The sequence below is a fragment of the Anopheles stephensi genome, chromosome 2 (assembly GCF_013141755.1).
Source record: "Anopheles stephensi strain Indian chromosome 2, UCI_ANSTEP_V1.0, whole genome shotgun sequence".
In the NCBI taxonomy this organism is placed as follows: domain Eukaryota; kingdom Metazoa; phylum Arthropoda; class Insecta; order Diptera; family Culicidae; genus Anopheles; species Anopheles stephensi.
The window spans coordinates 46,344,666-46,357,264 of NC_050202.1; the positions used below are offsets into that span (position 1 = coordinate 46,344,666).

At 44.4% G+C, this 12,599-nt stretch overlaps 1 protein-coding gene across 5 annotated transcripts in view; it reads left to right on the forward strand.

Moving 5' to 3' along the window:
* Positions 1-901: 901 nt before the first annotated feature.
* Positions 902-12,599, forward strand: part of LOC118506961 (lachesin) — a 92,647-nt gene continuing 80,949 nt past the window's right edge. The window contains exons 1-2 of one of the 5 annotated variants that reach the window (XM_036044784.1): positions 926-1,056; positions 3,185-3,244. The gene's annotated coding sequence lies outside the window, so the exon portion shown is untranslated. Of the gene's footprint in view, positions 1,078-1,142; positions 1,215-3,184; positions 3,245-12,599 lie in introns of those variants that run through there. The other 4 variants (XM_036044782.1, XM_036044785.1, XM_036044783.1 and 1 more) reach the window with 4 other exon arrangements.

Here is a 12,599-nt window from a genome sequence, read left to right on the forward strand (position 1 = left end):
TTGAAACGAGAATTCTTCAGACGGCGTGTTTTTGCTCGTCCAACTGCATTAAGGATGTTGGGTCCACTAAAAGGAGGAGCGCCAAACAACAGCAAAAAAACGGGTTATTTACCCAAGCTGAGATGAATTTCATCAATGGCGAAGTAAACTGAAGTGTGGGACGAAAACATCATGCCCGCTCCCCCATTTCCATCAACGGTCAGGGCTGGATTTTTTTGTTTTGGTTCGAGTCGGATGCAACAAAGAAAAAAAAAAAAACACGGTGAAGCTCTACCAGACCGAAACAAGCAGACCGCCCCTTTGATTGAGGATGCGGATGCATGAAATCAATCATTTCCTGCGATATAGGATGGCTCGGTTGACGTGTCTTCCTTCGCACGCTTGGCACGCAGACACAAGCCTGCTGTAAACACTGGACATGGTCTGAGGCTGTTTACATGTAACAGCACGACGCTGTAATGGTCTTGTTTTTGCAAAACTTCGTCACGAAAAGACGAGGGAAGTCTCTGGCAGGTGCCTTCACTCAACAGTGGCCGGTACAACACTGTCATATCCACACAAAGGATTAAGGTTTTTGAGACGAATTCCGGTTCGGGATTTTACGAACAAGTATCCTCCAATTTTTGGAGGGGAAAATCGTGGCCCGAATCTGTGATAGAACTAGAGTAAAAGCTTCCACTCGGGCCTGAAAGCTTTCTGCTTCGTGTAGTTCGAAAATGAGGGGAACTGTAAGCATCCGAGAGAGAGAGAGCGCGAGAGAGAGCCAGCTTTATCCAGGACATCCGACAGTGGTCCTGGCCTATGCATTTTTCACTGTGCCAGATGTTCGGAGCGAATATCGAGACACTTTCCCCTGCCTAGTAGAAACGCCAGGCTCTGGAACCGCTCCAGGTGTTTCGGGGCATGCAGTTTTCGGTGATGGGTTTTCGGTTCAGTGTACGGTTTGGCATCGAGCCCGAAGGACACGCACAAAGGATACGCTGTTACGGTAGCCGGCAATCTCATAGCCAAGCGTGTCAATGCCACCTGCGTTTGTCAGGTGGCCAGTGTAGAACGGTGAGTGGCAGAGAGCCGAGTGTGTGTGTGTGTGTGTGGGAAGGTGCAAAATGAAAACATTGTGGGAGTTGTGTGACAAGTAACAAGCAAAATAAAACCCTCCCAAACGTGGAGCAAAGTAAAATTAAACAACGGAAATATGTGGATTCACCACGCGGGTAAAAGAACCGTGCAAAGGAGTGTGAATAAAAGTTGGCACGAAATTTATGTGCAAAACTCTCACCCCATTCCCGGGCCCGTGGTGGGTGGTTTGCTGGCCGGGCCGGATCTAGCGTAGAGGATTTTGCCCGAAGGCTTCGACGCTGTATGTGGGTGACAAGAAAGGAAACATTAACTTTTCTCCCCATTTAAACCCCCGCCGCAGTACTCTGCCAAGGAATGAGTGATGATGGTGCGGGAAAGGAGTGTGTGCGGGGTGGAAACGCGGGTTGACCGGTTGATTATGTGATCCGTGGCCGAGTTCAAACTAGAAGAAGAAATAACGGTGTTACCGAAGTTATAAACCTCCCGCCCATTCATCTTGTGGCTACTGTGGTGCCCGTGCGGGTTCAGTGTGTGAGTGTTCGTATGGGTGAAAAGCGAGACAGCGTGTGTGTGCCGAGGGCAAAAAAAATGAAAGGATTTATGAGAATTGTTGCCGGATGTGCGGGAAAAAAGGGCCAGAGCAAGTTAACGTATTAATGCAAAACAATAAAATAAGCTCCAGAAGGCAAAGGACGCTTAAATGTATGCTCTATGCTGGTGATTTTAAATTCAATCTGCTAGAGCGACAGGGATTAACGGCGCCTAAAAGTATGCAAATTATTGTATTTTTTGACACATTTCAATTCCTTGGAAGAATCTTGTTGAATGAACTGAATAAACTAAAAATATAGACCGGCTAGTTACCAAAAGCACCAAAAACGTTAATCAGAACACCGGTTCATTGAGCAAACACATCACTTAAAAGGGTACTCGGTTAGCTGTTTATGTTGTGGTTTTTGTGGTGGTGCATCGTCGTAGCTCATGGAAATGGATGATCCGTTTGTGCATTTCCGGCGTTCCCACAGCGCTTGTAAGATTGAAACAGTGCCCAAGATGAATAGAATACAAATTCTACAAAACCACATATCTATTCTACATAATTTAAAACAGAGCCCAGACCAGTGCTGTCCCAGTGTAGAGGAAACCGGGGTAAAACGAGCTATTGATAACACAGAAAAACAGGATGCTCAATATTCATACATTTGCAAACAGCCTCGAGCAGCAAGGCTGCAGCAATTGATGGAGCGTTAGATGAACATTGTGTGATGTTGAGGTGACATGCAGGCAATTTTCAGTTCTACTACGTTGAAGCGAGTTGAATCGCAAGGGACAATCGATACATAAGGACACAAATATACAAAAAAAGGGAAGGTGCATAGGATATATCGCACACAAAGGCGCCTGGACGCAGATAACGCTGGCGGAGGCAATTTCGGTAAACCCTGAACCCAACTCACAAACTAGCCAATTTCATTTGGCAGCAGAGCACAGCGCGCAAAAAACGCACAATAAAAATAGCAGGGCCTGCCAGGAAACAAGTCCTTCGAGAGAGGAAATTGTAATAAAAATGAATGGAGCGAACTGACACCTCTAATCAAAGGCTCATTCACATCAATCGTGTTTTGGATTTTCTGTTTCTTTTGCGTCCCAGAGGTTGTTACTGTTGCCCTCAATATTTGCCTAGTGTGGTTGAGGTTGTGCGAAAAACTGGGAGAAGAGTAGCAGGCAAAAACCCGAGCTCCATTCGGAACAGCAGGAAAACGGAAAAAGGATAATTGTGGCTGAATGTGTGTGTGTGAGGCAAACCCATCGTTGAGTAAACACGCCGTTTGGGTGTTCTTGGCGGACAAAAAAAAAACCTGGTGGACGACATAATTGACGTTCGATTCTGCTTCACACACCCATCCCATCCGTAGCAGGGATAGCTGTGACCGGGGTTTTTACCCGTGTGTTAACTGCTCTCTCGACGATGCAACGATGTGGTGGTAACGAGGTGATAGAAACGATCCCGCCGATAAAGCTGTGAATTGCCGATAGCTAGTAACCGGATCCGAAAACATCGATATGCTAATTATGTGTCTCTGTGTCTGTGTGTGTGTGTGAGAGAGAGGGAGATTGTTCGCCCCCATGAAAGTCGAAGGTGACTAAACGGTGATTGAAGCAGGTGGAGTTTCGTAGTGATCAAAACGACGAGTTGTGGGCTTGCTACAGCTGACTGTGCCGAGCTAGGGTATGTGCTCACGTCATTCCGGATGGTGAAAATTTGGGTTCCCAAAATAGAGTTCCCAAAGCGGAAATCAGAAAGGTGTCGCAGCGTTTCCGTGTAGCGTATGTGATGTCCCGATGCCATTGCCAGCGGGTTACGATTGATGACAAGCGCCGAGTAAGTGTACACATTTAGACGCACGAAAATAGATTGTCATTTTTGACTGTCATTTGTGGGGGGAATCATTTGCGACAGGTCACTTGAGGTTTGCGGGTGGCGCGCCGGAAGTCTATGAACTCTGAACTGTCAAACGTCAGTGTTTGTCATGTGTAGCCCAGTGACCCCATGTCCTCCTCGAAAATAAGTAAACTAGGTCAAACCCAATAGAAAAGAGCTAACTGGTCCCAAAATTTTGATCAAACAGCCGTCTCGCAAAAAAAAAAAAAAAAAAAACAATCCTCGTTGACCACCAACCGAGAGCAAATGGGTTATAAACGGACGCTAATGAAAGGTGGTTAAGGGGATGAGAATTAACACGAATATCCTTTCCGATGCTTTGGGGACGATGTTTGCAAACAAAGAGGATGAAGCTTGGCAAGAAGGTGATAAAAAGCGACATAAATGAACGCTCAAATGCCCGCAGTGGTTGCGGTTTGGTGCTTAGCCCAGAAGCCCAGGAACCCATATAACATCCCCTACCCAGTGCGGATGAGCCCACTCAGGTATTTTATTTTACACGCCTCTACCATGATCCTTTTGTGTCCAGCTGTGTATATTGGAGAATCAGGGTTCGCCTACACACACACACACTCTAAAACCAATATGCAATGTGCTGGAGTGTCCACGGGGCACGGGAAAGTACACTCAAATTGCTTTCCACCACGGAAATGCACGGAAGATTCGGCTCGAGCTCATAAAATCAAGTTATGAGGTTGTTAAAAGATTGTCACCCACAGACCCACAGGATGGGTAGAGTGGCGCCGAAGGAAATGGACGTTTTGACACGTTTTCTTGGTGTACTGCATTGCTTTTGGCCCCCGCGGTATATCCTACGGTTCCTAAGGAAAGGCACTCGGCACTCTGCACTTCTCGATTTTGGAAAGCGAGTGCAAGGCGAGAAAATTGATCACCTATCGGAAAATCGGGAAAATGTACGAAACACACAGTGACGATCGTTCTCTCGTTAGTGGTCGGCGTTTTTGTCTACGGGAGAGCTATCGGAGCCCGCCATAGCACTGCTCGTAGCTCTGGTGTGTGCTGTTCGGGCAAGCTTCCTCCTTTTGGGGCTGTGCTGTGTAATCTGACAGATTTATGGCTCCCACACCGAACCGTATCCCTGCCCGCCAGGTCCATCCAGCCCGAACCGGAAGCGAACTCGTGCACCAGCTGCAACACTCCATTCCAATATGGGAGACAGCAACCAAACAAAGCAGTGTCGTCGTCCGAGTTCATCCCACTGGCTTCTCAGTATCCGGCCAGGACTTGGCGAGGCATTTCGATTTCGCAAAACCGTCCTGGACGTCGATACTCGAGCACCACGAAATGAGAGGGGCGTGGGGGGAAGCGCTGGGAAAGGACACGGTTTCTGTGAACCTCCACACAAAACCTTAACATGTGCGCCATCTTTCGCTACGCCATCTCCCGGAAGTGGTCCCGGAACTGATTGCTATCTGCCGGTTGCCGGCTGGTCGTATTTCTTCGTCGCTCTACTCCGAACCGTCCGAACTCGGTTTTTGGAGAGCAGTAGTAGCAGGTGGTGTCCTCTGGCGGTGGTTATCACAAACATAAATTTATTTCGGAAATACAGCCCAACCCTTGGCCATGTGTGGCCCTGGTGCAGAGGGACGCGTGGGAAAACGCACGAATAGCAGCCGCAGGTGGAGGTGAATTAATTTTTGAAGGACATCATCTCTTCGGTTGGTCGTATGTGAGTGTCTGTGTGCGTTGTAGAGAACCCGGTTAATAGCGTGGTCCTTTGTGTCGGTCATCAATTTTCGCCTTTGATCGGCGATTATTTCACGAACGAAATTTATGTCATTCCAGAGTCCCAAGCAATAAAGGGCATCGACTGTTTTTGGCGCGTTGAACCGTTTCGGTTGTTGACGTTTCTTGTTTCTTTGGCTACCACCTTTTTAACCCTGCTCGTGCGTGGCGCTCTTGCCAGCGTGCTTTGCAGTTCAAAGTGACAGATCAAAGTAAGGTCATCCGTGTTCGAGTTCCAGAAACTTTCACCGAACCGACTACCGAACCGACTAGCCCGAAACCGAAATGCAATTTCTAGCCATTCTCATCCAACAGGACGACGATCGAGCATTATATGTTCTACGGATGTCACCAGATTGGCACCTTACATACACTCACACACTCGACCGTGCTCTCGTGTCCGACGTGGGCATGAAAATTTATCGCATTTGATCCGACGCTTTGGTGGTTGTCTCGTGGATTGTCTGCGTGGCAAAACGTGTCCTAGAATGCGTTTGCCATCATCATCATCATCATCATTCTCGCTCACAGACTCTTCCAGGCCCGCTTGATACGGTATTCCATGTCCAATATATTTGGCCAACCGATGCGAGACAACATCATTCCGTTCTGCGTGCCTCTTGATGGATATTTCTGAGGTCGACGGAAGAGACCACGGTGGGTTAACACATCGTATCATGCGTCCACGGATGAAGCTGTTAGGGGTACACACGTATAAACGGGTGTTAGATCCCGATGCCGGAAAAGCGGAACGGATATAGTGGAGAAAGTTGGTAGAATGGTGAGTCTTTTTTTTGGGGCCGGAGGTGACAATTCATTTTCCATCACCATTTTTTATACTGCGAGCTATCATAAAGGAGTCAAGAAGATTAAAGGATGCTTTCTTGCAGTCAAATAGCTTCTTTTGTAGGCTAGGAAGACCAAGGACTTGTGTATGATGACGAAAAGCATTGTTGAATTTGTAATTAAAATTCCAAGAAATTGACATTGCCTCTTTCTTCTTTTTCCGAGCTTCTCAGTGAACGGGTTGTATGGCTATCTTACTTGACGTACTTGATCTCTGATACGGATTACCACTGAAAAAAAGTTCTAAAAATACCAAAACACAGCGATACACATAACAAAAAGACAAGCAAATTCAAGCAAATATTATGATGACTTAATTTAGATATTGACTGATTTTTTATCAAAATATGTATAGTCTTAATATCCTTTGCGTAGCCATTGCGTTCATCAGAATAAAATGTTCTCAAATAAATCTTTTAATCTTTGTTGAGTTCAGTAGAGATTCTGTTCGATTCACGACACATCTCCTATCAAAATGATAAATAACTGTAGCTATCGCCATCAGTTATCTGGGTGATTGTTACTTGAACAACTTTGTCTCATGATAAAGCTCACCGTTGAGATGTTAAATGCATTGCCTTAGTCTATTATATTAGAAGATTTCTACAACACCACTAGGTGCTCGGAATCTGTCCCCTATAGGATTATCTCGTATTTCTCTTCATGAGTGAGAAGATATTATACCAATCCTTGAAATTTTGATTTCTTATCGGAAAATGACTCGTTATTTACATCTATTGGGCTCAATGATAAATCTCCTGCATAATTAATTATTCAAAAATGGCAGTTCCTTGATTGTTTTGGCCAAAATCACTTCAAATAAACTGGAAACGATGTTCGAATTTGTCTATTCATATAACACATGATTGTTGGTAGAATAACTAGGGTCTTGAGACATCACAAAAGCCTATAAATCAGTTATTAAAAATCATTCAGCAAACTGGCACCACAAACTTGAAGTCGTACTAATGTTGAAGACTAATCATGGCTAATGAACAAATTTCCGATAGTGTCAAGGGCAGCTACTATGCAGCTATCCTGTTAGGCATACAATCAAGTCAAGGAAGCCAGTAATAGATAACCAAAATATCTCGAGAGTGATGGATCCAAAGTAGAGAAAGGAGCACCAATAGATAGTGACACGAAAATAACAAATTTATATTTAAAGTATAATGGGTTCATACTCGACTAGCAAAATAATTAAATGAATTTAAAAACTGGAGTATGATAAATCCATATTAAATTTTGAAAAACAGTGCTCTTATAGTTTTGTTCGATGCTGTGCATAAAGACTGCAACGGCCTTTGGCTCGAAATACTAGTCATGTGTTAGAAAAGGCCTCTCTTTTATTTTAAGCACTAACATTTTAGCATTAAAGCACATTCCCTTAATAACTTGTAAAGGCTATTATCCTTTAATCTATTTCAAACAATTTCTATGTTAAAGCGAACATTTTGAGCCAAATTTAAAATGATTTACTACCAAAGTCTGTACACCGTTGTTTAAAGCACCATGCTTGTTGCTTACTTTATACAGCTATAAACTGAACAAGCGGGTTTCACTCTGCCTGCTGTTCAGTGTTCACCCGAGGTATTGGCTAACCGAGAATACATTTCCCTTGACCGATGATGGATGATGGAAGGTGGGCCGGCAAACCGTGCAACCGCTATGGCTGCGCATGGGTGACCGAAGCTGACTTCTACGCCCAATTGGGTCACGATTGCAACCCAATTGTTCATACAAACACACACACACACACACACACGTATCTAGACGACGTCAGAACGGTCAGAATGTACACGCATGATTTGACACAATCGCTACGACAATCGTACAGCAACAATCGCCCTGGTCACAGATGTGTCAAAATATCGATCACACAATTGAGCCTTTCCGAGGACGGAGGCGGTTGGGCTCTGACACTCTGACACATTGATGGGGCAACATTTTAATGGTACACCACAAGGGGTAGGAAAAAACAGTGGGCCAAAGCTATTGGTGGCTAGACGTGGGAAAATACGCGGCTCGGCTTTAAACTGTTTATTGGAGCATTTAATTTTGTGCAGACTTCGTTTCTAATTAGGTGGGATTTTATGTGAAAATGTTGTGATTATTGTACACGATCAATTTGATATGTATTTCTTTAAAATTAGAGTTCAAAAGAAGAATTTCTATTTCCAATCAACCATCAAACCATGTGTTGCATTATTATAGCTGACGCATGTTACCGATGAGCATGCATCCCCGCGTCCAGCATAACGCGAGTTTCGTGCGCATAAAATCCTCAATTGCAATCCACTATAATTAGGCCGATTAAATAATTACCCTCGGAAACGGTAAATCAAACTCTTCAAACGCCCATTTTTTCCACCCTCCATCCGATGCATCGCGCGCCTCCTGCTTTCGATTGGTACTTACCAGAATTTCAGGAAAAAAACGGGAAACCACCCAGAAATGGAAAGCCTCCCACCTTGAAGTACACACCTTAAGACCGACCGGTTGACGCCCCCATACACTGACAAATGGATTAAAGCCGTCCCTGCACCTGCACCGAGAATCACCCCGAGGCCAAGGGGTTCATGCGGGAACCATAAACGAGTCCTCTTCCTAGAACCGGGGTGGCACCAGACCTCCGACAGAAAGTTATTACATTCTATCATGAACATGGCATTCGTTTGGCATTACATTTGGAGCGCCGTGTTTGTGTGTGTGTTTGTGAATGCAATGGCCGCTGTGTGGGGATTCTGTTTTTTTGCGCTGTTGGTTCGCTTTTATTATGCTGCCTATTTTATTGCACTCGATACGGAACAGTACGAGTGGTTGCAATCGGAGCAGCACATTTCAACAGAGCGTTCGGAAAAGGCGACAGGCGCAGAGGAAACCTTCAAAATAGAATGCGAGGAAAATGATCGCTCGCTAGGAGAAAAACAGATTGCACACGAAAAAAAAGGAGGCAAAAAGGGAACCACCAAGAGTGGCCACTATTTAGGTGTGTGTGTATGTGTTTGGTTGTGCTTGTTTGTGTGTGCTCCTTCATCCGTTTTCCTCGAGGGATTGAACGAGCCAGAATTTGTTGCAGCAATGCGACCCATACTGCACCGAGCTGCAGTAAATGAGCTTCGAACTGAGTTGCAATCGGACATTGCTTCGTCCTCTTCACTCTAGCCACCACTTTGCCGCGTTCGAGTGCTCCTAAGGTGAGACGGAAAATAATAACAAAAAAGCTTAATGAAAAAAAAATCGACTCACCCCGCCTTTCCCGATGGCTGCCTGAGTCCTCCGCTTCAAGAGTTTTCTTCCGTTCTGGGATTCTTTTTTTTTTTTTTGTTTGAAACGGTTGCAATTTGATGGTCCACTCGTTCCGGTTTTGTTCAGCCGGAACGCGATGAAAATAAACAAAACTGAGAAGAAAAAGAAGCAACTTTCATTCACTATCCATCCTCGGGGGAAGTGACAGAACATGGAGCCGTTGAGCAGGAATCCTTTTTTTTCCTTTAAATTGTTGGAGATTGTGAAGTGTGAGCCTCTGGGCTTGGACATCACACCGGCTTCAGCTGGACAAAGAAAACGGAAATGAATCAGTTAGGTAAGGCACTCAGACTCAAAATTCATTCCCTTCCCACACAGAAGGATACATCCTGGAGTGCTTCTATCGAGCACATGTCCGAATAGCTGGACCTCGTTCGCCTGTAAGGGTGTTTTGAAAATCGATCGAATAAAAACCGATTTCCGAGTGCAAGAAACAATTTCCGGGAATCTGGAGGTTTTTCCCCCCCACGGTCAGGTGCCTGTTTTGTTGAAAAGATTATTTAAAGTGAAGAAAATCGTACGCTTTCCAGGTCGAGCGCAGGTTCGTCGCTTGTGACGCAGGTGAATAAATAAAGCCTTCACGCTTGGTGCGCTGGAGTATGTTGACATTTGGTTTCAACCCACCCGCGGCCGGGATTGTTTGTTTGTTTGCGATTTGTCTGCAAACGACTGGCAGAACTTCTCACTGAGCCTTCTGGCCCGAATCGACCATTTGACACGAGCTGCATCGATTATGGAGCAACGAAAAGAGCTTAACTTTGGTCGAAGAAGAACGCCTTCGAAAAGTTAAATCTTCAATTGAACTTCGACGCCACGTTTGATCGTACCGAGAGTAGACTGAAAGCACGAGTCAGTCTAGAGCGACCTGCCCCGAAGCCAAGTGCCTCCAGGTGACGGAATGCCCCACAAGGTAACGTTATCAGTGGCAGACGGCTTCAGTATCGAGCTGCAGTAACTTTTGACAAACTTTTGATGGCTTAGTTGGGGATGGTGCTTTGCCGGTATCGGTTCCATGCTTGAGGGCACTGGCTGGCTGGCTCGGCTGAACGGGCATAGAACACTACTCCATTGGCATTTTAAACGATTGGTCGTTGAAAGAAGACAAGCATATCATGCCCATCACGATCTGAACGGCAATGGAATGTAATTAAAACCGTTTAGTGTTAATTAAACCTTGTCGATCGTTCGATCCCGGGTCGAATCGGGTTGTAAAACGGAATCGTAACGAGACGGTGAATGGTGCGTACCCACACAAAAGTTGCCGAGTGCTCGCCGAAGAAAGGATTAAGAGTGTAACAGAACGGAACGGTACGGATGTTCTGGGAAGCAGTCAAAACCGGGCCGGATCTAGCGTACATGTGACAGTGGCATTTGAAGCATGCGTTCTTTGATGCCCTCTCCAGTTTCTTGCTGCCCGTTTCATCATCGTTCCATCGCGCCACCACCAGCGAAAAGTGTTCGTTACGCTGTTAATGAGAAGTCATCGAGAACGGGAGATGGTGTGGAAGCTAGACGTTCGAAACACATTGGCACACGGTGATGAAAGTGTGCTGCGTTACGATGCTATAGTTTGATGGTCATGATGGTTAATTCAGCCCGCGACAGGACCGACCCTTCCCGGGAAGATAATGTAATAATCCTATTAAGAGTGTTCAACGATGCTAGCCCGACGGTTGAATCCGATGCGGTCGTAATGTTACGCCGTTGAAGTTCGCATAATTATGATTGTAGCGTGTAGCGTGACGCAGCTGATATTGGTTTAATATTCCGTGCCATACGTTAGGCATTACCATACGGCAGATGTGTGGGACATGGGTTGAATGTTGCAGCACTAGTTGGTGGGGACACCTGTGATGTTGAATCGTTATGTGCTGTACACAGAGAAGTTAAAAAGGGATAGATCTCGGTTAGCTTACAATTGTGTAGTAGATGTGATCAATGTATACAAAGTTATTTAGTAGTCATTGAGGAGATAAATTAGTTAACCCTTAGCAGTATTTCAAACCATACAACTGTTATATTGGAGAATATTTTTTATCTCATTTGAAAAAGCTTGTTTAAAAATAAGTTTAAGCAACTATGTATTGGAATATTTATCCACTTAGATCAATACAAAAAGAAATGTATTTATTTCGAAATGACGTAAAAATAAAAATAAAAAACAATTCTTTTCGGAAGACAAAGCTAAGGCAAGAAAGCCAGTTATGACAGGACATAAAGAGATTGTAGATTAAAACAAGAAGACAACATGAGAAGGAAGGAGAAAACTAGAAATTAATGGCTGATAGCCAATTAATCAGGCCGTTTTTTTGTTACCTTTCTCGCTGCTATCGCAGTATTCTTTTTGTATGCATGTATGTATGAAATTGTAGGTAATTGTGTGAAGTACTGGACAATGAAGGTATGAATTTAACACTTACCGTAAACATGATTTCACTAGTGAACTAAGTAAGGATTAGCTAGGAAGTTTAAATAAACAGTAGTAAACCGAACGGCGAACGGCGGAGGACTTCTGTTTATACTCACTTCGGATATTAGGTAGAAGTCTTCCAACCATCTTTTCACGGTTAATTATCTAACACCTTGTTTATGCGTTGCCGAAGACAACGGTATTATTCTATTTAATTTTAATTCATAGTAAGCTTCTTGATAGATTCGGTAAAATAATGGTAGAGCTGTCAACCTTTCACACGGCACTACCAGGTAGAAAGTTCATTCTAAACTATCGCCACGTAGCTAAATCTCATGGAAAAAAACATGTCATTTAAGCTAAACATGGCAGGAGAAGTAATTCTTTCAAAATTAAAAAAGAAAAGGGAAAGAAGTTAATTCGATCAAAAACATATTGTACCCCCACTTGTACTGCATTGTACACCAGACTGTAAGGCTGTGTGTTAGGCGGAATTTTCAGTTTCTCAGAGCAATATTTCGTTCTTGGATCTTTAATAAAAAACATTGCAGCCACATTCACGGCACACACGATAAAATGATAGTTGATACACCACGTGCAGCGTCTTAAGTTAGAATTCGTTTTTTTTTTACCTTTAATGCAGCATTCCGAATTGACTCTCACTGAATTCAATAACGATATTTTCTCTATCTTCATGGCCTGTACGACCTTTGCGGTCATACCTGCCATTGCTGGCCTGCTAGGCTTAGTCCCCACTACGGAGAG